The 24,760-nt window shown below is 40.5% G+C and overlaps 1 protein-coding gene across 2 annotated transcripts in view; it reads left to right on the top strand.

The window, feature by feature from the left end:
* Positions 1-24,760, top strand: part of RB1 (RB transcriptional corepressor 1) — a 3,440,561-nt gene that overhangs the window by 2,615,649 nt on the left and 800,152 nt on the right. The gene's annotated exons all lie outside the window — the stretch shown is intronic.

The following is a 24,760-nucleotide window of genomic DNA, read 5'->3' as shown; positions in this document are numbered from 1 at the left end:
AGCTTGTCTATAATACCAGAATGGGGAATGGTGTCGAAGGCCTTTACGAGGTCTAGGTATGCTGTGTGTACCACCTTTCCCTCATGTATAGCCTTGGTAACTGTCTCAAAGAATTCCACCAGGTTCAGGAGGCATGATCTGCCCTTAACAAAGCTGAACTGGGTAGGGTCCAGTGTTTGGAGGTTCCCAATGTCTCCGTTAATGAGTTCCATGATTCCTTGCTGACCAAGCTAGTCAGGCTTATAGGGCAATAGTTCCCGGGGTCTGTTGTGGCTTCACCTTTTGTGGAGTGGAATAACCGTTGCTGTGTCCCACTCTATGGGTATGTAGCCTGTGGAGAGGCTGAGTTTGAACAGTGTGTTTAGGTGAGGGGTTAGTTCATGTTTGAGCTCCTGTAGGACACAGCCTGGGACACCGTCCGGTCCCATTGATGCTGTGTTTTTGACTTTGGACAGGGCTGTTTTAACCTGAGTGTCTGTGATTTCAGGGACTCTACATTCTTCTGGTATGGTTATGGGCCCTTTTGGGGGTGAAGTTTGCACTGAACCTGTCTGCCAGGATGTTGGTGATATCGGTCGATTCAGTGTATTTTGTGCCATTCTGCACTAACTCCGAGCAGATCTGAGCATTGCCACTTAGATTCTTGACATAGCTAAAGAATGCCTTTTGGTTATCTTTGGAATCCTTGGCAATTTTTCTTTCGAAGCTCGTCTTGGATGATTTATGAGGGATCGTAGTTTCTTGCTGATACTGATCAGGGATGTCTTCCCTTCTTGGGATTTTACTCTTTTATGTCCTAGTTTCCTCCTCCTATTGTATAGCTTGTTTATGGCAGGAGTCCACTAGACTGGCAGGGGTCCACTAGACTGGTTTTATTTTCTTGGAGGAGTGAGTCTTGGTTTTGCTTGGGATAGCACGATCCATGCATTCTTGTAGGTGCCCGTAGAATGCATTAGTAAAGGATTTTGCAGCTTGGAGAGCGTTATCCTTTAGCATGGGGTCTTTGAAACTTTCCGCCTCTGCCTTAAGTAACGTGAAGTTTGCTTTTGAAAAGTTTTTCATGGTGGTTTCCTTGTCCGGGGGTGGGGGTGGGGAATGTGGATATCCAAAGTGATTTGTTTATGGTCAGATCTAACCAGTGAGGGGTTGACCTCCGGTGTGGAACACCGGTTGCCCATGTTGGTGATGACCAAGTCCAATATGTTGTCACCTCTGGTGGGAGTGTTGACCAGCTGATCCAGGGCGTTTGAGTTTATAAATTCTAGGAAATGTTGGGCATGGGAGTTAGTACTTGAGTAGTTCTCCCAATTAAAGTTTGGGTAATTGAAATCGCCCAATATTAGGGTGTTTGGTAGGACCTGTATGTTTCCCAGTGTTTCCAGAAGCCCGGAATGGAGATCCTGGGACATGGTGGGTGATCTGTCGCAAGCCACAATTTGAATTGTAGTTTTGCCCGTTGTTAGTTGCACATGGCTGATCTCTAAAGCATCATGCTGTGCCACTAACCTGGAGGTGTGGGTATCCTTGATGAATATGGATACGCCCCTGCCTTTTGTATTTCGGTCCAGGTTCTGTGGCCGAAATGTATGGTATGAGTTGTAGCCTGGTAGTGCTGGGGTGCTATCTGGAGCCTTAAACCAGATTTCTGTTACTGCACATATATCGATTTTCTCCATACTGAGGAGTGCCTCGAGTACGTGCATTTTGAGGTTTAGACTTCTGGCATTGAGTAGCATTACCCTCTGTTTTTTGTTACTTGTGCTATTTACGGCAGTGGGTTTGTCTTTTGAGCCTTGCCTAAAAAAGGCACTATGGGGGTGGCAAGAGCCTTGGCCATTATTCGAAAGCCTAAGGGTGACAGGTGCAAGCCGTCTCTAGCGAAGCAGCATGGCTTGTCGAGCATGTCATCATAGGCGGACAGACACTGGATCCCCTTTGAATGACACCAAAAACCTAGCCAGTTGTTGAAATTGATCATTTTTTCTTTATACCGTGGTATCATTCTTGGTGAGGGCAGGATGCTACTCAGGGTCAAGGTCATACCAGCCTGGGCTACTTGATCAGAGAGCTCTTTCATGTCACTTTTCATGTAGTCCAGGGAGGCTCAGGTCATTCACACCAACATGGACAAAGACAGAGTTGTATTTGATCTTGTTCTGGAGTGACCGGAGTGCTTGTGTTATGTGTTGGATCCTGGCATCGACAGGCAGCTAACAGTAACCTTCTCCTTATTAAGTCTAGTGAGTGGGACGTCAGTGTGCCTGGCTATAGTGTCACCTATTACTAGTATGTTGGGTATGTTATTTTGCCTTAAGGGCTGTGATTGCATGGCACACTAGCTTTGCGAAGTATGTGTTTCATGGTTTGTGTTGGGGGGGGGGGTGGAGGTTGCTTGGATGTCTGCTTTGGAGGTCTTTGTTGCTTTTGCAGATTTTTATTTAGAGCCTCCGAGTATGGTTTTGTGTGTTTGTGTGTTTTTTGCCGGTGCTGGTTTAATGGGTTTGTGTGAGACTGGTGGTGTGATGCAAGTATTTCCCTTCTCCTCTTGATTGTCTGATCCAGTGTTGGGTTGAGAGAGCTTAGCCTCCAGTTTGGCTGTATAATTGCTTCTCTCGCATGTATTAGTGTTTGGTGGTAGGATGGAAAAGACTTCCCATATATGTCATGTAGAGCGCCTCACTGGCTCTCTTCAAGAGAAGTCTTGATGAGTGGATGGGGAATAGAAAATTCACCCCAGTGATCATTCCAGTGGCTGTACTTGACAGAGGCACTTTGAACTAAGGTCGGGTGGCACAATGCCAGGGTAATCCAATGGGCTAGGCTTGTAAAGGCTCTAGGGCCATTAGCCTAGTACACACCTATGAAACTGTTTTTCCTCCAGTACAAGCTTAATAAAAAGGTTTTGGATAACCATTTACTGAGGGATGTGTTCTACAACCTGCCTACCCAGGACCTGAAGATGAGGTAGGCTGTCAGCTCTGTGATCTCCCTCCTTCCTTTTCAACCTTTCTTTTGTGATCTGAGGAACTGCAACAAAAGAAAATGCCTCCTTGTTATCCAAGGAAGACCCTCTAGCATCACAAAGTATTGCTTTCACTGGTGCCAGTGATGTCACCACATTGTCAGCTTCTCCAGCAGGTCTGCAGTAGTCCTATCTAGGGTCCCGCTCTGTCTGTGGGGCAGGTGACTGCATTTGTTGCTTCATTTTAGGTTTCAAAATGGACAAATTGGGTTGAGTTGGCAGTGGTTATCCACATTTTTATTGTCCGTTTCTTCCCCCTTCAACATGGATGGAGTATTTGCCATCATGTCTTTTGTATCTTTTGGACTTAAGCCATTTTCCTTTGAGTCAGGACACCAGCATCCTGTCTGACCTGAATATACCCATGCCAAACGTTTACCTTATTGAAATAACTGGGAAGTGGGTGTGGTTGCCAGCTTGCTTAAACCAGTTCTAATGAAGAAGTGACTCTAGGACAACAGCTGCAAAGTAAAATAGATAGAAAGAAGAGAAAGATACCAGGCAAGGTATCACAGAAGCCATCAGATGACTGGACGTCTACGCCTTTAAGTAGACGCATTTAGAAAGTTCTAAACCACAAAGAGGCAAACCCAATGAATGTGTAAAACAGACAAAAAAAGAAAAATACTTCCAGCCATGATAGTTAACTATCATCAGAAATGTTGCTGTTTGTGTCTGGAAGTGTTTTTTTTTTTTTTTGCACTTAGAAAGTCCCTGATACATGGGTGAGTAGTGTATGATAATCGGTTGTAAAGCTTAGGAATCTATCCCTTCAGCGAACCTTGTTTATTTGTTATTATAGAGTTAGGTCCACAGTATGGGTGTTTTTAGAGTCAGTTTTTTGTGAAGAAATAGGAATTCAAATAGGAATTTGGATCTTTCATAACTTGAAAAGCGAGAGACAGGTCAGTCTGGAGAATCTAGGCTACTGAGTGTAAGGAGGATGAAATGGCTAAAGCATTCTAATGGTGACTCTTTGGTGTGCATTTCATTGTTTAGCCTTTTTTCACGCTGCTGTGAAATACTTTTTTTTTGTTGTGTTAGTATTTAGCAGAACAGCACCTCTGTCACTAAGTAGACTCACTTTACATTCACTACTCAGTGATCTCAACATGGTGTTGGAGAGTTCATCTGGCAGTCAAACTGTTTCAAAACATTTTTCAGCAACTTTGTAGTAAAGTTACATGTCTTAGTATGCCTTTGAGTAAACCAGCAAATGGGATTTCCCATGTACAGCAGAATGATGATGGTGAAGATGTTTTTTTTAAACCCACCCCCATCTTTGAATTTGTTTTCCAGTCAGGATTTTCGAGGCAATGGTGGGGATGGATGAGAGTAACATGCATTTGTGTGTGAAAAAAATTTGAAAGATGACTTCTGGTGCCTGACGGTCCATTTGGGGGTGAGTCAGTAGTTTCCATGGATATTAATTCAAGGGGAGCAGTAGTAAGTGATAACATTGCAGTACTTTTAAAACCGTTCAAAAAGAAATTAGGAAACTGAAATGCTGTAGTATAGGGCAATTTTTTTTTTTTAAGACTATTTCTAACAAGAATCTCTATAGGCCTGTGTGGTTTAAATTTCCAAAGGATTTTTTTCTGTTGCTTTTTTCCAAAGAGTTGAGCAACTCATTTATAAGACTGGCACAGAACCCATGAAATTGTTTCTTAAAACTAATGAAAGGAAATAGATGTTTTGCGGAAAGAAATTAAGACCTTAAATTATCATATTTGTGTTCCTGTTGCACTTCACAAACAGGTTCTGCAGAGTTCAGTTACCCATTGGCTATCCATCTCCTTCCCTGTAGTCTTTACCCCCCCCTCCATCTCTTGTCCTGTATTGGTTAGCCTGAGGTATTATAAACTCAGGATGCCACTTTGTTTCCTTTTTTTTTTCAAATTCCACAGCAGCTGATTGCCTCCCCTGGTGTATAATCATCCTCATATCACTTCTTACATTTACGGTTTGCTGTACATTGTGGTTTAATACCTAATTCTTTACTGCAACAGCTTATACTACTAATACTGCTGTAAGCACAAAAGCACCCCTGAAAACTAGCAGTCACAGCTCTCACTTACTTACTATTCCACAGTTTCAGTTTCAAGTCTCACTGATATTTTTTTTTTTTCTTAGCTACTGGTGGGCTGGTCCTGCCTGCTCTGTACCACCTTTCCCACCCACCCTGCACCCTCTAGATTTATACTTAGCAGTAACCCCACTCCCTCCAATCAACTTTCACCCGCTCACACAATACACTTCTGACTGTTCCCTCCCCCTCCTCAATAGCCTCCTTCCCAATCTCCACCCATAACAGTACCTTCCACACTCCAAAACCTTCCTAAAACCATTTTACAAGTATAGCACGCATTACATACTCCACTTTCCCCAGTCTGTTTCTAACTCTTGCCCTTAGCCTACTAATTCTTATTACCTTCTCCAGATCTACACTTCACCCCACCGCTAGTACTTCTACAGTTTCTCCCCTATGCAGTGACAAACCATTATTCAGCTTCCATAATATATCACCCAGCCTACTCGAATACCATTTCATTCATTTATCAAAACTAAAAGTATTGCCCTATACCACCATAAATAAAAACATCTGCCACTAGCTAGCAACCTATAACAAAAAAAATAAATAAATAATCTTCCAAAATACTCCCTTAACCAAAACAGAATATTCCTATGTGATGACATCCACCCCAACTGAGGATCCTCAGGTATAACTACACTCAACCAAACTCCATTTTTCTAAAGATATACTCTTAGAAACCTTAAACATTCGTAGTGTCTGTAAGAAGATAACATACTTCCATGCTTGGCTAACTCAGAACACCCCTGACTTTGTAGCAGTCACTGAAACCTGACTAAAACCCCAAGTCCAAGATATTGAAATAACACCCCTAGGTTTTAACGTACTGTGGAAAGATAGAACCAACAAAAAAGGAGGTGAGGTATCCCTAATCTATGCTGACTGTCTCACAATACTACCTTTCCAGAAAACACTCCCATCATTTTCAAATGCTGAAATCCTAATAGGAACTCTACAAATTAACAAATCTAAACAGTTCTGCATAGTTAGTCTGTATATCCCACCAGGACAAAATACCCAAGCCCTTGAGGACATCCTCGGCTGGATGTCAGAAAATATCTGCAACAAAACTATTATGGGAGATGTAAACATCTATTGCCAAGACTTAATAACTGATTCCCCAACAAACAACATAAGTCTCTACAAGTTCACTCAATTTGTCACCGACCCTACCAAAATGCTTAACAGCAATAAACCAGGAGCCACCCTCGACTGGATAATAGGTCCACTTAAATACCCAGATCCAAAGATCCTACTCAATATACTCAGCGACCACTTACCTGTTTTCACTTAGAGATCCACTCCACATATATCCAAATCTCATAACTATAAAGTCACCAAAAAAACTAAAACATTTTGATCAACAAGAATTTATCAACATTCTGAAATTCTCAGATTGGTGCCCACTAAAAACTCTCCCATTGGATGATGCCATGTACTATTTTAATAAGATATTCCTAGACACACACAACCTAGCCCCTCCTCGTACTAAAATTGTAAAATCAAACCATGCTCCCTGACTAACAAAGGCCACTAAATAACTCCTACAAAATAGGGACAAGGCCTGGAAAGAATGGCATAAAAACAAAAATGAATGTAACCTACTTAGATACAAAAAGCACCAGTAGACTGGTCAATCCACAAAACCGAGTTAAAAGGCTTTCATGTATAAAAACTGAAGTTTTGGCACCTTATCTCCTTTTGTGACTGTTCTACTTAGATACAAACCGTTACGAAACAAACTAAAACGTTAGTATGTACTGAGAAGAGAAACTATTTCTCTAACCAGATGAGTAACCATAGAAACAACCCAAAACAATTCTGGAAAAGCATCACTAATCTCCTTACCGCTGGCACCAAACAAAACCCATCACCAGGCCCAGAAAAAACACCATCACAAATAGCCACTATGCTCATCTCACATTTTATAAATAGCATACAAAAATTAATAGACTCCTCTCCCTCTGCCCTCACCTTATCATATTCCTTTCTCCCTCCTCCTCTACCCCACAAAAGCAGTCCTTGCTTAGAAAGACCCTCTCCTCACCTCATAGGCAATTCTTCTTCCCTAATATTACACCATCTATCCTCTTCTTACTACAACCAATACCAACCACAGAAATTCAGAGATTCCTCAGAAAATTACAACCATGCTCTCTCTCTTCTGATGACCTCCCACCAGAACACGCAACACTCGCTGCCGAGGCCATACCATACCCTGTTAGCATTCTGGTCAACTGCTTAATTACAGAATCCTGTGTCTCCAACCCCTGGGAAAAAAATACATCATCACCCCACTTCACAAAGAAGGTAACTCCAGTGAACACTCTTTCGCCCTATCTCTGTCCTCTCCCCACTATCCAAACTCCTCGAAAAGTGCATCCATAAACAATTACTTCACCATCTCTCACACAACAACCTAATCACCCTCACCCAACATAGATTTCGCCCCTCACACAGCACAAGCAATGCACTTGTCTCCTTCATGGATACTGTACAGAGATCCATCGACTCAGGTAATATTACTTCTGTAGTACTACTAGATCTGTCAAAAGTTTTTGATACAGTATCACACAAAAACTTCTGCAACAGCTTTCTAATATCGGCTGCACCCCACCCCACCCACAAGTGGTTTAATAGCTACCTCACCCACAGGCAACAATGCATAAAATGGCAAAATACCCTATCAAAATACAAAACCAGCCAAACTGGAGTACCACAATGGTCCATACTTGGACCTTTACTCTTTAACACATTTATCAACAACCTTCACAGTGCTTCTCCTCCTAGCTCTGTTATCCAATATGCAGATGATACTCCCATCATCTCCTCCTCAAATAACCTCCAGCAAATAACCAAAGATACCTTCATCACAATCAAAGCCTAGTTAACCGAATCACGACTACTCCTTAATGCCAAAAAAACAAAGCTTCTACTCTTCCCAGCAAAACGCCTTTCACCTGACTCTCACTTTCATATTTTCGCACAAAGCAACACAGAAATTGAAATTGTATCCCATGCTAAACTATTAGGTATTACCATTGACAATAAACTTACATTTCAACATCATATTGGTAATGCCATTAAAAAAACCCACTGCAAATTAGGAGCTCTATACAGACATAAACATCTCCTGGACAGCACCACCAAAAAAAGCTCTCACCAGCACTTACTTGCTCCCCTCCCTATTATACGGTGCCCCCCATTTTTACTAACCTGCACTCATCTCTACAAAATAAGCTGTAGTCCTGGTACTGTAAAATCACGAAATTTGCCACAGGTAGCTCATACCGCTCACATCACTGCCAAGCCTTAAAATAATTAAACTGGCTGGAATTTCCACATCACATTAATCTCATTCAACTGTCCATAGCGCATAAAATTGTGTACAGTCCAAATAACTGCCTTGCCCTTAAGAACATTTTAATACCCTATAGCCCCACCAGAACCCTTCCCTCTGAAAATAAACAACTCATAACTGTTCACATACCAAACAAAAGAGCTGGACACTGCCTTTACTCATACACTCAAAAAAAAAAAATATATATATATATATATATATATATATATATATATATATATATATATGTATACACACACACACACACATATATATATATATATATATATATATATATATATATATATATATATATATATACATACACACACACACATATATTTTGTAAATTACTCTGTTTTTGTCTGATATTGTAACTTCCCACAACTTATTCTCATTTTGTTATATTGTACTATAATTTCTGTAAATTCTGTAAATCATGTAATCATGATGTGTTTGTGGAGCTTTTCTCCCCAGGCCTCCGCTGAAAATGGGCTTCTGTCCCAGTTGGACATTCTCGGTCAACAAATGTCATTAAATAAATAAATTAAAAAAGGAAATGTTATTAAGAAATGAAGTATTAAGAAGATTGAGGGGACCAAGCTGATTATATGAGAGGTGCAGAATGCTTGTGCAGATTCTGAAAATGTCGAAGTCCATCCAGAAGGAACGTGGCCATTTTCACTCAGCTGTTCTTCATCGAGCAGAAAAGCACATTTTTGTAACTGACCAATTAGATTTTTTTTTTAAGAAAAAAATAACAGCTCTGCCTCCAATTTCTTGACATTGTGAGATGCTCAAGCAGAAGTCTACAGTGAATGTTTAACTAGGTCCATCTTCAGAGGAGAACCAATTGGAGAACTGACTTTGAGTTCTCCACCAATGGGACCATGACAGAACAATTATTGAAGACAATGGAATCACTGAGGCAGAGGAAGTATATATACATGGCTCATTAGTAAGGGGGGAAAACATGGTACAGAAGGTGTTAAACATGTTGAGATTTCAGTTTTTTTAATTTTTAAGTGGATTTTTGTTCACAGATGAACAGTTGAATATTTTATATAAAGGTATGTCATTTATTTCCTCATTTCAGGCAAATTTAAGTTAAACTATTGCTAAACTCAAACTGTTTATTCATAGGCATTAAACTTAGCATATTTATTTTGGGAAGATGAGATGTTAGAAAGCAGTATTGATCTCAGGAAGAACAGTACCGTAATCTTCCATTATGCAACACTTTAGGCTTTTGAGACTGTATGTGAGGCAAACATTAGAGATTTTGTTGTAAAAGTCTCCTTAGAAAAGATTTTATATGTTAAACAAGGTTATGCCATTAAGGCACTCGTCATACTGGATTTTTTTATGAAAGATGATAGACACTAATCGTAACCTGTAGGCAAAAGTGATCCAAAACTTGTCAACAGCCTCCCTGACAGAGTCACAGTCTGGGGGAAAAATAAAATGAAAAAAAAAAAAAAAACTACTGTTACCTGTCTGGGTACATAGGAACCATTTCTATCTTATCAGGATTCAGATCTGGATCCAGTTTGGATCTATAAATGCATGAGGTCATTGAAAATTTGTGCATCTGAAGGGGTCATTGGTGTCATGCCAAAGATTCCTAAAAAGCAAAATGTTACCAATCCATTCCAGATCAAGATCCAGATCATGATCCAGCAGTTATCAGCAAAGGAGCAGGCTGGAGACAATTCTTTGAAGTTCAGACTTATTGATTTAGGCAGATGAACGCTTACTGAGTTAATGGGCATCAGATAGACCCACCCTTAGGGTCTTCCCACACCGGGGTTGTGCCCAAAAAGGCCCAAAAAGCACAGTCTTACTATACAGATGTCTTAAATTTTATCAGGGTAAAACATTGTGGCAGATAAGCTGAGTAGAATTAGGACAGACACACTCAAATAGAAATTAAATCAGGAGGTGTTCAAGGATTTGATCCAGCTATGAGGAACACCTCGGGTAGATCTTTTTATCTCCATTCAGAACAAACAGCTGACAGAATTCTGCTCCATGACTCCTTACAAGCAAGCCTAGAAAATGGATGCATTCTCATATCTTTGGACAGGAATGCCTTTCCAACTGTTTTGCTGATTGCTCTGACGTCTGCAAGAACAGTCTCTGAGTAGCAAGCTCTGATGGCAGAGCAGCCTTATCTTATTTTCCACAAAAGTAAAGTTTGTTTGAGAACTAATCCTTCATTTATGTCTGAAGTGGCATCCTATCCATGTTTACTTCGAGCCAAGTTATCCATTTCCCTGTCTTCTTTCCAGTACCTACAAGTGTGGAAGAAAGGATTCTTCATACTCTGGATATCCACAGGCAACCCTGATGCTATCTTATCAGAACCAATGAGTTGGCAGATTTTAAAAACCCCAACAAAGTATTGTATCAGAAATATTGAGGGAACAAATGGCATTGACTAAGGAAATTATTATTTTAGTCTGGGCCACAGGATCTGAATTGCTTAGACATAATAAAGCCTTATTAAGTTTAATTTTATTGGATGTGAAAAAAAGCAATTGCTAGAAAATGGAAATAAAAAAATCTAAACTGGCTGTATTTCAAGTATTGTAAAAGGGATAAAATAATTGGAAGCAGGATCTATGGGAAGATGAAGGAGCAAATTACATAGGAACAGGTGGACTTTATGGGAGTGATAACATGCAGAATAATGTTCAGGAGGAGGAGTAAGATTCAAGGGTGGCCATGGTGGTGCAGCGGTTAGCGTTGCTGCTTCACAGCAAGAGGTTCTCCGGTTCGATTCTCAGCTGGGGTGCGTTCTGTGCGGAGTCTGCATATCCTCCCTGTGGTCGTGTGGGTTTCCTCCAAGTGCTCCGGTTTCCTCCCACATCCCAGTGACATGCTGTAGGTGGATTGGACACTCTAAATTGCCCTGTGAGTGTGTGCCTTCTGTGGAAGGTTGGGCGCCAGGCTGGCAACTTGACACCATAAAACTCCACTGCCAATCATGAGCGGACAGGTGATCCACTGTGGCGACCCCTAACAGGGAAAATCCGAAAGAAAAAGGAGGAGGAGGAGTGAGCATTAAGGTAAAGCAGGAATTGATCAATATATGTAATATTGGACTGATTGACAGTTGTTATAAAGAAAGAAAACGTGTATGTACTGTATGACATGTAGATTAAGGTCAATATGTTTTGCTTTCTTTTCTATTACTGTACCTCTGCCTATGTCTTAAGTGATAATTTAATAAAGGTGTTGCAAGCGTTGGTGGTACAGCGGTAGCATTGTTGCCTCACAGCAAGAGGTTCTCCTGTTCGATTCTCGGCTGGAGTGCCTTCTGTGTGGAGTCTGCGTGTCCTCCCCACGGTCGTGTGGCCTCCAAATGACATGCATGAATTGGCGTGCCTTCGCTGAAGGTTGGGCGTCGGGCTGGCAACTTGGCACCATAAAATCTACTGCCAGTCATTAGCGGACTGGAGTTCCACTGTGGCAACCCCTAACCGGGAAAAGCCGAAAAGACAAATTAAAACACAACTAAAAACATCTGAAATTGTGATCAGTTATACTTTGTCCTTTTTTCATACCATCATAAGAAATGAATATTAAAGCAAACTGTTTCCATATGGTTGTCCTATGCTATCTCCTTTTGTCATTCCCGCCATAACATATCCGTTTCAGACAGGGTCAAAGCACATTCTACTAGGGCTTGACTTCATCGTTGGCTTTTTGAAAAGGGTATACTCTAAAAGTATTCTAGAGGCAGCAACTTGGAATTCTGGTCATACATTTACATATCACAACAAACTGGAAAAATTTTTCTAGGTTGAGAGCAGCCTTTGCAAAGACCATTCTCCAGGGGCTCCTGGACCCTCATCCTTCCTTCTCCCAAAACATATAAGCCATAAATTTAAGTTAAACTATTGCTAAACTCAAACTGTTTATTCATAGGCATTAAACTTAGCATATTTGTTTTGGGAAGATGAGATGTTAGAAAGCAGTATTGATCTCAGGAAGAACAGTACCATAATCTTCCATTATGCAACACTTTAGGCTTTTGAGACTGTATGTGAGGCAAACATTAGAGATTTTGTTGTAAAAGTCTCCTTAGAAAAGATTTTATATGTTAAACAAGGTTATGCCATTAAGGCACTCGTCATACTGGATTTTTTTATGAAAGATGATAGACACTAATCGTAACCTGTAGGCAAAAGTGATCCAAAACTTGTCAACAGCCTCCCTGACAGAGTCACAGTCTGGGGGAAAAATAAAATGAAAAAAAAAAACTACTGTTACCTGTCTGGGTACATAGGAACCATTTCTGTCTTATCAGGATTCAGATCTGGATCCAGTTTGGATCTATAAATGCATGAGGTCACTGAAAATTTGTGCATCTGAAGGGGTCATTGGTGTCATGCCAAAGATTCCTAAAAAGCAAAATGTTACCAATCCATTCCAGATCAAGATCCAGCAGTTATCAGCAAAGGAGCAGGCTGGAGACAATTCTTTGAAGTTCAGACTTATTGATTTAGGCAGATGAACGCTTACTGAGTTACAGCAGTGAGCTGGTTCATTTTTATAAAGAAGCAATGTGGGCAGTTGTAAATAGGAGTTCCACTTTTTTAGGCATAAGGGGTGGATAATGGGCATCAGATAGACCCACTCTTAGGGTCTTCCCACACCAGGGTTGTGCCCAAAAGGCCCAAAAAGCACAGTCTTACTATACAGATGTCTTAAATTTTATCAGGGTAAAACATTGTGGCAGATAAGCTGAGTAGAATTAGGACAGACACACTCAAATAGAAATTAAATCAGGAGGTGTTCAAGGATTTGATCCAGCTATGAGGAACACCTCGGGTAGATCTTTTTATCTCCATTCAGAACAAACAACTGACAGAATTCTGCTCCATGACTCTTTACAAGCAAGCCTAGAAAATGGATGTATTCTCATATATTTGGACAGGAATGCCTTTCCAACTGTTTTGCTGATTGCTCTGACGTCTGCAAGAACAGTCTCTGAGTAGCAAGCTCTGATGGCAGAGCAGCCTTATCTTATTTTCCACAAAAGTAAAGTTTGTTTGAGAACTAATCCTTCATTTATGTCTGAAGTGGCATCCTATCCATGTTTACTTTGAGCCAAGTTATCCATTTCCCTGTCTTCTTTCCAGTACCTACAAGTGTGGAAGAAAGGATTCTTCATACTCTGGATATCCACAGGCAACCCTGATGCTATCTTATCAGAACCAATGAGTTGGCAGATTTTAAAAACCTCCAACAAAGTATTGTATCAGAAATATTGAGGGAGCAAATGGCATTGACTAAGGAAATTATTATTTTAGTCTGGGCCACAGGATCTGAATTGCTTAGACATAATAAAGCCTTATTAAGTTTAATTTTATTGGATGTGAAAAAAAGCAATTGCTAGAAAATGGAAATAAAAAAATCTAAACTGGCTGTATTTCAAGTATTGTAAAAGGGATAAAATAATTGGAAGCAGGATCTATGGGAAGATGAAGGAGCAAATTACATAAGAACAGGTGGACTTTATGGGAGTGATAACACGCAGAATAATGTTCAGGAGGAGGAGTAAGATTTAAGGGTGGCCATGGTAGTGCAGCGGTTAGCGTTGCTGCTTCACAGCAAGAGGTTCTCCGGTTCGATTCTCAGCTGGGGTGCCTTCTGTGCAGAGTCTGCATGTCCTCCCTGTGGTCGTGTGGGTTTCCTCCAAGTGCTCCGGTTTCCTCCCACATCCCAGTGACATGCTGTAGGTGGATTGGACACTCTAAATTGCCCTGTGAGTGTGTGCCTTCTGTGGAAGGTTGGGCGCCAGGCTGGCAACTTGACACCATAAAACTCCACTGCCAATCATGAGCGGACAGGTGATCCACTGTGGCGACCCCTAACAGGGAAAATCTGAAAGAAAAAGGAGGAGGAGGAGTGAGAATTAAGGTAAAGCAGGAATTGATCAATTTATGAAATATTGGACTGATTGACAGTTGTTATAAAGAAAGAAAACGTGTATGTACTGTATGACATGTAGATTAAGGTCAATATGTTTTGCTTTCTTTTCTATTACTGTACCTCTGCCTATGTCTTAAGTGATAATTTAATAAAGGTGTTGCAAGCGTTGGTGGTACAGCGGTAGCATTGTTGCCTCACAGCAAGAGGTTCTCCTGTTCGATTCTCGGCTGGAGTGCCTTCTGTGTGGAGTCTGCGTGTCCTCCCCACGGTCGTGTGGCCTCCAAATGACATGCATGAATTGGCGTGCCTTCGCTGAAGGTTGGGCGTCGGGCTGGCAACTTGGCACCATAAAAATCTACTGCCAGTCATTACCGGACTGGAATTCCGCTGTGGCAACCCCTAACCGGGAAAAGCCGAAAAGACAAATTAAAAAACAACTAAAAACATGTGAAATTGTGATCAGTTATACTTTGTCCTTTTTTCATACCATCATAAGAAATGAATATTAAAGCAAACTGTTTCCATATGGTTGTCCTATGCTATCTCCTTTTGTCTTTCCCACCATAACATATCTGTTTCAGACAGGGTCAAAGCACATTCTACTAGGGCTTGACTTCATCGTTGGCTTTTTGAAAAGGGTATACTCTAAAAGTATTCTAGAGGCAGCAATTTGGAATTCTGGTCATACATTTACATATCACAACAAACTGGACAGGTTTTCTAGGTTGAGAGCAGCCTTTGCAAAGACCATTCTCCAGGGGCTCCTGGACCCTCATCCTTCCTTCTCCCAAAACATATAAGCCATGGTATTTTACACATATAACTAAGGCTAGTGCAACAGTGATCATATGATGATCATAATATAGTTGTGTAAGTAAATTTACCATAATAGCGGGTGTTGTGCAGTAGCTGCTCCCTCCCTCCATTTCTCCCTGTTTTAAGAGATTTTTGTTGCCAGGATAAGGGCATTAATTTTTCTTTACCTAGCATTAGTATCTGTCAGGGCTGTAATCTCCATCTTTCAGTTGACATGAATGTTGTGAAGGGCTTGGCACACAGACCACTGATTTTCTCCAGCTCTGCTTAACTTGCCAACTGTCCGAGCACATGGAAAGTGGCCTTAAGTTTTGGAAGCTGGCTGGCTGTTATATCCTAGGCAGGGTATGACTCATATAGCTAAAGCTACTACACAAGTGATCCTTTGAACACCTACTGCTACGGTAAGTCTACTTACGCTACTGTTCTTTCCTCAAATATCTTTGATAGTATAATTCTAACATCCCAGCACTAATCCATCTAATTATCCTCATTACCATGTCCTCCCTTCTTCCTCTGGCTTGTCATTGTCTTTTTATACACCAGCCTCTGTTCCCGCACTCCAGATTCATCTCATCGTTCCTTACCCCCCTTTTACTTCTCATTCTTCTCTACTCTTGCACTACTTTTTCTCAAGTACTGTGGATAATGACTTTGATTATTTTCAGTATATAATGTGGGTTTAATACTGTTGTAATTCATATAAAATGCATTTTCTTGCATGTTATTAGTGCTATTATTGTATAATAACATTTTCACGTGGTTAAATTTAATCATTCCAACTGTATTTGTATTGCTATTGTAGAGACTTTCTCCCTTACACAGTACAGTAAAGGGACTGTTAACTCAGTTAGATTATCCTAGGCAACAAAAATATATAAATGCTTGCATATATACATGCATACATATGTACATACATAAATAAAGAAGACTTACTACACAAGAATCCTTGCATAGCGGTGTAGTGGGATGCCAAGGGTTAGAAAGATCCTAGATCATGACCACGCTACCATATTTGTGTGTAGCCTGCAAAAACTTCACTAATAAATAAAAAGAGCTACTGTACTGCTTAGCAAGGTGTCTATGAATTGGGGCGCCCTTGCATAGAAGACAAAGCTGCATATGCAGCTTTGCATACTATGCACATTGTGTATGAGTTCCATGGATGTTCTATATTACAAGTGTGCGCCACTTAACATCGGATTAGGTTTTATCCCATAGAATGATAAGCGGCCTGGATGTTAAGTGAACACCCTGTGCTTTGTATTAGGCTTCGTGTAAACAATGGTCATTTGCATTTACATTCACTTAGCAACTGTATGGACGTAAATGCAGTTGGACGTTAAGCAGCACACGTTCGTAAATATGTATTTTAGGAGGTTATTACCCTAATTAATATGTCTGTCAGGTATCCAGCTTCCATATCTTGTATAGTGGACATGTGAAAGTCCTTTGGTCATTTTGTAGGTCCTTGTGATGTACACACTGTACTATTTTAGTAGACTTTGTCTAAACGTCTTCAACCTTTGCCTGTGCTCTGATTTTAATAGTATCTCCTGATCTTTTGATCATTGGAACAGTATTACTCTTACGTCATTTATTTGCTGCATTTTCCAATTGACTTTGCATATTTCATCGTCCCTGCAGCTTCATGCATACTCTTGTGACTTTAGTCATCTCCACATGACATATAACTCTGACCTACTCATGTTGGTGTTCTTCAGCACCTCTGCTTGTAATGCTTTGCCTTTCCAGACGTGTTTTTTTTTTTTTTTTTTATGCAAAGTTCTACACTTTGTGCTTGACCTGCTCCCCGTAAATCCTTAAACAGTCTTCATTTTCTATCTGAAATTAGTACATTGTCTTTGCTTCCTATTGGAACGTTGGCACTCAAAATGCCAAGTGCTGAAAAGCCAGAAAAAAAAAAAGACCAAAAACCTAGGGAAGAGCAAATCTCGAAAATCACTGTCTTCCCCTTAAAACATCTTTTTGCATGGTGAAGCACCCCCCCCCCCCCCAATTTACATGTACCAACTCCAAATTTCCATACCTCAGAGAAGAGGTGATATTCTAAGAAATAGCATCTCAGACTTAGTATATGCAAGTCCATTCTTTCAGCCATTCGGTCTCCATGTTTTGGGACTTGCTGTAGCAGGTCCTGACATTTCAGTTGGTTGACCATTGCCTTATTTCCCTCTTGGTACTTTTTACCCTAGTCCAATCTTTATTTCCAGTTCAGCCAACAGGTGCATTGCTTATATCATTATGTCTTATTTGTAATCGTATGATTGAAGTGGTCTCTATTTGGAGTACTAAAGTATGCCACTGGTCATTTTTCTTATGAGTGAGCTTTTTTGCAGATAGAAAGAGTACTTTGAGGGGCTGATGAATGAAGAGAATGAGGGAGAGATAGAGAAGATTGGGTGATAATGAGATAGTGAATCAAGAAGTGCAGTGGATTACCAAGAAGGAAGCGAGGACCGCTATGAAGAGGATGAAGAATGGAAAGGCTATTGGTCCAGATGATGTACCTGTGAAAGCATGGAGGTGTTTAGGAGAGATGGCAATGGAGTTTTTAACCAGATTGTTTAACAAAATCTTGGAAGGTGAGTGGATGCTTGAGGAGTAGAGAAGTGTATTGGTACTGATTTTTAAGAATAAGGGTGATGTGCAGAGCTGTAGTAACTACAGAGGGGTAAAATTGATCAGCCACAGCATGAAGTTATGGGAAAGAGTAGTGGAAGCTAGGTTTAGAAAGAGGTGATGATTAGCGAGCAGCAATACAGTTTCATGCCAGGAAAGAGCATTATAGATGTAGTGTTTGCTCTGAGAGTGTTGATGGAGCAGTATAGAAAATGTCGGAAGAAGATGCATTGTGTCTTTGTGGACTTAGAGAAAGCGTATGACAGGGTGCCTAGAGAGGAGTTGTGGTATTGTATGAAATCAGAAGTGGCAGAGAAGTATGTAAGAGTGGTACAGGATATGTACAAGGATAGTATGACAGTGGTGAGGTCTGTGGTAGTAGTGATGGATGCATTTAAGGTGGGGGTGGGATTACATCAAGAATCAGCTCTGAGCCCTTTCTTATTTGCAATGGTGATGGACAGGTTGACAGACTAGATCAAACAGGAGTCCCCACGGACTATGATGCTTGCGGATGACATTGTGATCTGTAGTGAGAGTAGGGAACAGGTTGAGGAGATCCTGGAGAGATGGAGATATGCTCTACAGAGGTGAGGAATGAAGGTCATCAGGACTAAGGCAGAATATATGTGTGTGAATGAGAAGAAGGACAGAGGAATGGTGAAGATGCAAAGAGTAGAATTGGTGAAAGTGGATGAGCTTAAATACTTGGGATCAGCAGTTCAGAGTAATGGTGAGTGTGGAAGAGAGGTGAAGAAGAGAGTGCAGTCAGGGTGGAGTGGATGGAGAAGAGCATCAGGAGTGTATTTTGACAGAGTGGTACAGGTAAGAGTGAAAGGGAAGGTCTACAAGGTGGTAGTGAGGCCAGCTGTGTTACATGGGTTGGAGATAGTGGCACTGACAAAAAGACAGGAGTCAGAGCTGGTGGTGGCAGAGTTAAAGATGTTAAGATTTGCATTGGGTGTGATGAGGATGGACAGGATTAGAAATGAGTGACTTACAGGGTCAGCTCACGTTGGATGGTTTGGAGACAAATACATAGAGGTGAGATTGCATTGGTTTGGACGTGCTGAAGAGGGACGCTGGGTTTATTAGGAGAAGGATGCTATGGATGGAGCTGCCAGGTAAGAGGCAAAGAGGAAGGCCTGAGATGAGGTTTATGGATGTGGTGAGAGAAGACATATGCAGGTGGTTGGTGTGACAGAGCAAGATGCGGAGGACAGGAAGAAATGGAAACAGATGAGCCGCTGTGGTGAGTGACCTCTAACTGGAGCAGCCAAAAGAAAAAGATGACGAGTGAGCTGTTCCATTGCTGTATTTAGTCACCCGATTAAAAATGTCTCCCACTGTGCTACTTAAGGCATATCTTTGAGTTACCAAAGTTTTTGTTGTGAGCCTCCTGTGTTCTGTTAAAGGCTTGGTTAAAATAGGTGCATTCAGTGCTGACTTCTGAAACTGGACATGGTGGCAACTAAACATGAGAGGATCTGCTTATAAGGTAGAAGGTACTATTTCTTTAATGCTGTTTATGAAATAAATAGCCAGGGATCCATGCTAATGAAGAAATTGGGTAGAGTTCTAGAATACATTAAGGAAGAAGCCTGTAGCTTGAATGGTTACATGAGTTTAAAAGAGGGACCTGGTGTTTGGATAAAAGGAGCATAATTGCACAGTAGTGCAGAAGTTAGCATTGCTGCTTCACATTTACAGCATACGTTTATGAGGTCTTGTTCCTATCTGGTGTATATTTACTGTGGAGTCTGCAAACCCCCCCCCCCCCACACTTTTGTTCATAAAGTTTTGTGGTGGGTGTTTGGTTTCTTTCCACATCATCAAGCCATGCCAATAGATGGGCAAAATGATACTCCTCCAAATAACATGTAGGTTTGTGTGTTATGTGAGTATGTCCTGCGATGGACTGGTGTCCTGTCCAGAATTTGTTTTAAGCCATACAGTGATTGTTTGCCAAAATAGGTTCCATCTCACATGTAAATATGATCAAATTGTGAAATATCTGACTGTGTAATGCAAAAGTATAAATCCTGAGTGTGACCCAGAAGACTAAGAATCAACTAGTGAGCTGTGTTTTGGAGAAGCTGGCTGAGGAATGTGACACTGAGTTGACAGATGCTGGTTTACCTATTGTGGGGGAGGATAAGCAACTTAGTATGCATATGCAGTACTAATACCTGACAGACGCCAGGTGGTGCAGCAGAAACAAAACCGGGCCCAGGCCAAGTAGTATATTCAGTCACTGTATCAATGATGGGCATATGCTTGGAACCTCAGAGGGATAGTATTGTGGGAGATCTTTCCCTACAGTTGCTGTTGTGAAAAGGATGAGATAGGGCAAGCAAAAAACCCTCATGGCTACCTAGTTGACGGGAACATTTCTTCAACAAAATGTATGCTACTGTGTGTTAATGTGTAGCAAATGATCAAACTTAAAAGTAAAAGCACCAAGCACAGTGAAATCAACTGTACATGTACCATTTGGATGGCTCCATGGTGCAGCAGTAGCATTGTCACCTCACAACAAGAGGTTCTCCAGTTCGATTCTCAGCTGGGATGCCTTCTGTGCGGAGTCTGCATGTCCTCCCCTGTGTTCATGTGGGTTTCCTCTGGGTGCTCTGGTTTCCTCCCATGTTACAAAAACATACATCTGGAGTGTTTCTCCCTGGGCCTTCACTGAAAATTGACTTCATTCCATGTCAAACTTTCTTGGTTAACAAATGTTAAATAGATAACATAATAAATAATCTTATGTACAAAATAGTCTTCACTAACCGTTATGAATGTATGCTTTGCAATGCCTGCACAGTGTATAAGAATGCCTTCTGCCTGTAGTACAGAGGGATTTTTAGAACCAGAATGTGTGATACACTTCATTTTAACTGCATGACAGTTGATATTAAGGAAAGAAAAAAATGCTCTCTGTGTAACGTTTATTATGATAATTCTCAGTATGCATTTTTTCAGTGACGTGTTTTTTTTTGGCGGGATGTTTATAACACAGGAAAGGACTTAAGTTAAGCCCTTTATTTGGTAATTTCTAAAGCTGGCAAGTAACTAGTGCCATTTATGCTTTTTCAGTTTGTACTGTATTTTATTGTTTGCTTGTAGGTGCAGTATTCCAGTGCTCTCTGCATGATATGATCTGCTTTTGAAGCAGGTTTTACACAAACCAATCTTTCCTGGAGGAATTGTTTTAGATATTTTCAGGCTTGACCATTATTGTTTCATGTCCCTTGTCCTCTGCTTTTTTGACCCAGTGAAGCAGCTGATACATTAACTTTATGATCTGCTGCTTGTTTTGCAAAATGATTGCACACTTTTTCTAGTGATTTAGAAGCATAACCATTCCCATGTGGTAAAGTAGTATTTTACCACATTCCCTTGTAATGCAAGAAGACTAGTTAATAAAAGTTGCCTCTGCATTGTAATAGAAAGTGTGATTGGAAAAATGTATCCTTGGGAAATGGGATTAGATACGGCACTTGATATATATATTGACCACTTCATTGGGAAGAATCACAAGAATTAAAAATAACCACTGTCATGAGGCCAGCGCCAGAGAATGTCCAAAAGTGTGGAGATCAAAAAGGCTAATCTAATAAGAGTGAGGTGCCAAAGGAGGCCTGAATCCTGGAAACGTGATCCGGGCAATAATGCTGTATGAAAGTAAGAGCTGGCAACCAAGTGGCCATGGCAAAAATGTCTGCATGGAGATAATCTTTAAAGCAAGCACTGGGGTCCTCTGCTACAGCACTGTTTTCCAACAGGTGATTAGCAGCCCATGGCAAAACTCAATGTAATCAGTAGTCCACTGTGATGAGATTTACTAAAGCACTATAAGACACTCCTCTAAAACTAGAGAGATGAAAAGATGTTTATGCCTTCTGTACTTGTGTATCCAATTCAGGTTGAATCTGAGATGTGAAGAGCTCTTTCTTTCTGGTTTCTGCTTACCGACAGTAAGCAGAGAGATGAAAGGACTGATTTAAGAACAATTCAAATTCTACATTTGGGTGGGATAGTGAGTTAATTCTGGAGGTCATCCTGTCTTTGTGAAATATCATCTGCAGTTCCATGTAGATTAAAGCCTGAAGCTGTGAGTTTTTTGTGTAAGAAGCAGGGCCAGCCTTAGCTGAAATGGCGCCCTAGGCGAAGTACTGCTCTGGCGCCCCTTAAGCCCCACCCACACTGAACACAAGGAACACCCCCATGTGAGCCATGCCCACAGATGGGCCACTCCCACAAAACACTCCAGTTTTTTCCATGTTTAAATGCATGAAAATCCAAAGTAATACTGTAAGATAACTTGTAGTTTAGTTGACTGAAATTGAAAGCTGAATTATCCTTAAACTTGGTTATCTGTTGCTAGTGTAGCATTCACCTACAGTCATGAGACTGTATTAACTTTTTTGCAAGATGCATTGATGTTTGTGTAGAAGTTCACATATGGTCTAGTGTAGCAGCAACTCTACATTACTATATAGCCTGATCTCCTTCATGCTCTTCACAGGTCAGCCATCAAGTCTACATACTTCAGACAGCTACACATTGTGATGTGGTGGTGCTGAAGCTGTATGCTTACCCAGTGGCCAAAAAGGAAAGCAGTATTACTACAGTCCGTGAGGTCTTGAACTTTGCATATAACTTAACACTAAGCGGATTTCAGAATTGTATTGGCAGCGTTTCTTATCCATTATGGGTTGCAGATGGATGTGGTACCTTCAGTTTTAAAGAACAGCAGTGTACTACTTTTAGCTATCAGGTCCACTCAAGTAATTTGAAGACATATTTAAGACGAGAGACATTGATATTCTCAAATGATTTATTCCATTACTTGTCAAGTACATTTTTATATGCAATCTTTGACAGTAAAATTTTGCACTTGTACAAAACTGTCAGGCCTGGTTGATGAATTTGAAAACAGGTTTCGGTTGGCACAATTAATGCTAGAGACATTGAAATAGTCAGATTTTATTTCATTGCTGGTTACTAGACATTTACTTTATGCAATCCATACTCAAGAAATTTTAATATTGTTAGAGGACTTTATTCCATTGCTGTCCCATTACATGTACAGTTATATAGGCAATGTTTGACACTTGTATAAACTGCCAGGTGCACTTGAATTGTCACTTCATGTGAAAGTGATTGGAAATTTTCATTTAATTATTCCTTTGCTGGCTACCAGATGAGCATTTCTAACTGCAGTCAATAAAAAGTGTTTCACTTGTACAAAGTGTCCAGTCTGCTTGATTTAACACATTGGGTTTCAGTTGGCACATTTAATGCTAGACATTGAAATAGTCAGATTTTATTTAATTGCTGGCTACTAGACATTTCTATATGCAATGTTTGACAGTTAAATGTTTAACTTGCAAAGTGTCAGGTCCACAAGAGTAACTTCTAAACATTTGTTTAGCTGCTTCAGACATTGTAGTCCGGTTTTATTCCACTGCTGCCATTAGATGTACATTTCTATATGCCATGTTTGACAATGAAATGTGTGATGTCCACTTGAATTGACACCCTTCATGTCAACAATTGTCATTCAAGTATTCCCTTTGCTGGCTATCAGATGTACATAAATGCAGTGTTCAGTGAAAAGTGTTGAAGTTGTACAAACTGTCAGGTCCACTTAAGTTGATGACATTAGATTTCAGTTGGCGCACTTTGTTAGACATCATTAGTCACATTTTCTCTGCTGCTATTCATGCATTTCTATATGCAGTACTTTACAATAAATGTGTAATGTGAACAAAAATTCCTGGGCTGATTGAGTAATTTTGAAAAGGTTAGGCATAGTTCATGTTAAAGACACTGAAGTCATTTTATTTGATTGCTGGCTAGACACATTTTTATGTAACGTGTGACTGTTAAAATGTTTCTTGCCAAACTGTCAGGTCCACTTGAGTAATTTCAAGACATTCATTTAGCTAGTTCATTTCATGCTTCAGACTTTGTAATAGTTTCCTTTTATTCCCCTGCAGCCATTTGATGTACATTTCTATATGCAATGTTTCAGTGAAATGTTACACTTGTACAAACTGTCATGTCTACTGCAGTCTGAGATTTCAGTTGGCACATTCCCTCTGAAAGATAGTGTATCATTGTCTGGTAATTAAAGACTGGCACTGACCCTATTGGCATTAAACTACACCTTGAATTACACGATGAACCTAAATCGGCCCTAGGGCCTATACAAGCCTAGCTATAACCAATTCTCTGAAAACAATAGCAGATGCAAGAGCAGGGTTCAACTTTGTTATAGCCATTCAGGTCAGCCAGTCACAGTAGTAGAGAATAGTGCACAACTGACAGTACTGAGCTTCCCTACCAACTTTGCTGTAGTGCTTCCCTACAGGAACTCTGGCATACTGCACAATTGTTATGCCTTAAACTGTAAAATCTTGACTACAGGGTAAATCGGAAGTGAAATCATGCATAATTTGCACACTATTCATTCCCTACCTAGCTACTTACTAAAGCTGCACTTATCGTGCCTTGCACTGAGCAAACCAATTATATCACCATAGTCTGGCAACATACCTCATTCATTGAGATCATAACCAAGCCCACAAGTCTATCTTGTTACATAGTACTTAAATATGTTAGTAGTAGTTTGGAGAAGCTTCTCTCCTCAGATGCTAGCAGTGTCTGCGCAGAGCTACCACTACCTGTGGGAATATCTTCACACTATTACATTGACATCCAGCACTGATAATCCCTTTGGTGTAATGCGAGTGTTTAATTCCTCATACAGCTGTACTGCATCAATATCAGCAAATGCAAAGTGAGTTAACAGACAGACTTGAAATATGTTCAGTAACTACCAAGAGTTCCTTTGTGTTGTAGAGGAAGCCAAAAGTAGCACTGAGCTGCATGTCGAGTG

Source organism: Protopterus annectens, chromosome 5.part1 (genome assembly GCF_019279795.1).
Source record: "Protopterus annectens isolate FY-2018-M chromosome 5.part1, PAN1.0, whole genome shotgun sequence".
NCBI lineage: Eukaryota > Metazoa > Chordata > Ceratodontiformes > Protopteridae > Protopterus > Protopterus annectens.
Note: the sequence above shows the minus strand (reverse complement) of the source record. Positions and strands in the feature narration are given on the sequence as shown.